The following is a 3,726-nucleotide window of genomic DNA, read 5'->3' as shown; positions in this document are numbered from 1 at the left end:
CGATGGATTGAAGACGAAAGAGGGGATGCCTTCCCGGGGCATCCCCAAGCTTAGGCTTTTTGGTGTCCTTGAATTTGGCTTGGGGTGCCTTGGGCATCCCCAAGCTTGAGCTCTTTCGACTCCTTATCTCTTTGTCCATGAGAACTTCACCCAAAATTTGAAAACTTCACAACACAAAACTTAAACAGAAACTTGTGATAACATTAGTACAAGAAAACAAACTACCACTTCTTTTGGTACTTTAGCAAACTTGAATTCCATCTATATTGATGATGGGCTACTGTATTCTCACTTTTCCATGGCTAGTACCCCCCCCCCCGATACTAACCATAGTTTCATCAAAACAAGCAACCAACCCAACAAAAACAGAATCTGTCAAAAACAAACTAATTGTAGCAATCTGTATACTTCGTATACTTCTGGTACCTCAAAAAATCTGAAAACTTATGAAGGTCTGGGGATAACGCATATCAATCATCAGCAAAAAGAATCAACTCAAAAGCTCTTTCTGAATAAAAATGAAAAATCATCTCATGAGCGAAAAGTTTCTCTCTCTTTCCAGCAGGATCAAACAACTATTACCAAGACTAATCATAAAGGTTTTTCTTGGCTCAAACACAAAAAGAAACACAAAAGACACGATCACAACAGAATTATGATGGTGTGGACGCAACAAAACAGTAATCAAAAAGCAAAGATAAATTCATTGGGTTGCCTCCCAACAAGCGCTATTGTTTAACGCGCTTAGCTAGGCATTGATAAATCAATGATGCTCACACAGAAGACAAGAATTGAAGCACAACGAGAGCATCATAAAGCATGTGTAAATCACATATAAGTCTAACATACTTCCTATGCATAGGCATTTTATAGGAAAACAGATTATCAAGACAACCAATAGTTGCCATATGCAAGGAAGAAGAAAGAGACAATAGCAATCTCCACATAACGAGGGGTAATTTGGTAACATGAAAGTTTCTACCACAATATTTTCCTCTCTCATAGAAATTACATGTGGGATCATATTAGAATTCAACAATGTAACTATCACATAGGATATTCTTTTCATGATCCACATGCATGCAAAGTTGACGCTCTTCAAAAATAGTGGGATTATCATCAACTAAATTCATGACTTCTCCAAACCCACTTTCAATAATATTGCAAATATCATATTCATCATGAGGCTTAAACAAATTTTCAAGATCAAAAGAAAAATCATCGCCCCACTCATGATCATTGCAACAAGTAGTGGACATAGCAAAACTAGCATCCCCAAGCTTAGGGTTTTGCATATTCTTAGGATGATTGTCACTAATAGAATTTATAGTGAAACCATTGCAATCATTCTTTTAATCCAAGGAGCCCTCCTGAATCACTTCATAAATTTCTTCCTCAAAATTTTCAGATTCACGCATCTCAAGCAAAACTCCATAAAGATAGTCAAGTGCACTCAACTCACTAGCAATTGGATCAACATAATTGGATCTCTTAAAGAAATTAGCAAGTGGATGAGGATCCATATCACTAGATTTTCAGCAAGCGAAGATGCAAGCATATTGAAGGCACATGGCACACAAGCGAACAGAAAGCAAGCGAGAGAAAAGGGCAAACGAAAAAGGCAAACGAAAAAGGCAAACGAAAAAAGGCAAATTGGTGAAGTGAGGGAGAGGAAAACGAGAGGCAACTGGCAAACAAAGTAAATGCAAGAGATGAGTTTGGGACATCTACTTGGATGAGTTCTTGACTTGATCTTCCTCCCTGGCAACGGCGCCAGAAATCCTTCTAGAACTTCTCAAACAACATCGCCAGAAATTGACACGTTGGCAGAGATTGGGCTTGTGTTGGTTTTTCCCATGAAGAGGAAAGGGTGATGCAGCACAGCAACAATAAGTATTTCCCTTAGTTTGAGAACCAAGGTATCGATCCAGAAGGAGGGTCTCGTCAAGTCCAGAGTACCTGCGCAAACACAAACAAGCTTGCACCCAACGCTTCAAAGGGGTTGTCAATCCCTTCAAGATTGTTTGCAAAGTGAGATCTGAAGGCGGAAAGTGCAACAAAGTAAAAGGTGCAAGGCTGAAAATATGGTGTGGAGTAGACCCTGGGGGCCATAGTGTTCACTAGAGGCTTCTCTCAAAATAGCAAGTATTACGGTGGGTGAACAAATTACTATCAAGCAATTGATAGAACCGCGCAAAGTCATGACGATATCTAAGGCAATGATCTAGCATATAGGCATCACGTCCGAGACAAGTAGACCGATACTTTCTGCATCTACTACTATTACTCCACACATCGACCGCTATCCAGCATGCATCTAGTGTACTGAGTTCATGACGAACAGAGTAACGCTTTAAGAAGGATGACATGATGTAGAGGGATAATCTCAAACCAATGATGAAAACCCCATCTTTTTACCCTTGATGGGAACAACACGATACGTGCCTCGCTACCCCTTCTATCACTGGGTGAGGTCACCACACGGTATGAACCCAAAACCAAGCACTTCTCCCATTGCAAGAATTATAGATCTAGTTGGGCAGACAAAACCCACAACTCGAAGAGAATTACAAGGATATGAAATCATGCATAGATAATATGATCATAAATCCACTATTCATCGGATCTCGACGAACACACCGCAAAAGAAGATTACATCGGATAGATCTCCATGAAGATCATGGAGAACTTTGTATTGAAGATCCAAGAGGGAGAAGAAGCCATCTAGTTACTAGCTATGGACCCGTAGGTCTATGGTGAACTAGTCACGCATCATCGGAGAGGTCATGGTGTTGATGAAGAAGCCTTCCGTGTCCGAATCCCCCCTCCCGTAGGGCACTAGGACGTGCCCCACATGGGATCTTGCGGAGACAGAAGTTTGCGGCGGCGGAAAAGTGATTACGATGCTCCCCTAATTTTTTGGGAATATTTGGGAATTTATAGGCGCAAGATCTAGGTCAGGGGACCTCCAGGGGGGCCACAAGCCTGCGTGGCGCGGCCCCCTGGCCGCGGGGTGGGGGCTTGTGGGGCCGCTGGGGCTCTTCTGGCTTGGCCCCCAAGCTCTCCGATTTCTTCCGTTCCAGAAAAAATCTTTTCGGGGATTTTCTTCCTTTTGGACTGTTTCAAAATATCCTCTGAAAGGGGTCAAAAACATGGAAAAAACAGGAACTGGCACTTGGCACTGGATTAATAAGTTAGTCCCAAAAAATAAATAAAAGGCATGAAAAACATCCAAAGTTGAAAAGATAATAGGATGAAACCATCAAAAATTGTAGATACGTTGGAGACGTATGAGGGGGCTACCGTCTACCTGCGTGGTAGTTCGGGGCTCCTGCTCGTGTCGGCGACCCGCGAGTAGAGGTGGTCGATTAAGCCAAATGGGGACAAGTAAGTTAATTTACTATTATTTAACCTTTTGCCTTCATGTTTTCTCAAATATCTAATGTTTGGGCTTTAATTTGTCATACTGCAGGGGTTGGATTGATGCCAAGGGTGTCCGCAAGCCGAACAACGTCCTTGGTGTGCTTTGCCGTCCAAACTTCCCGGGGTTTGTTACGTTGCCCGGTCGGGAGCGAGAGGTAGGAATGACCTGCGAGCACTACTTGGGTGCCTTTGCTCCGCTGGAGGTTGAGATCGACGGTGTTTTTTGCCACACGAGGGCCGACATGGTGATCCGACAGTTCTGGGTAATTTCTCCTTTACACAATTATAAATCAACCATAGCTA

Source organism: Hordeum vulgare, chromosome 7H (assembly GCF_904849725.1).
Source record: "Hordeum vulgare subsp. vulgare chromosome 7H, MorexV3_pseudomolecules_assembly, whole genome shotgun sequence".
In the NCBI taxonomy this organism is placed as follows: domain Eukaryota; kingdom Viridiplantae; phylum Streptophyta; class Magnoliopsida; order Poales; family Poaceae; genus Hordeum; species Hordeum vulgare.
The sequence above is the reverse complement of the archived record's forward strand: the minus strand, read 5'-3'. Positions refer to the sequence as shown.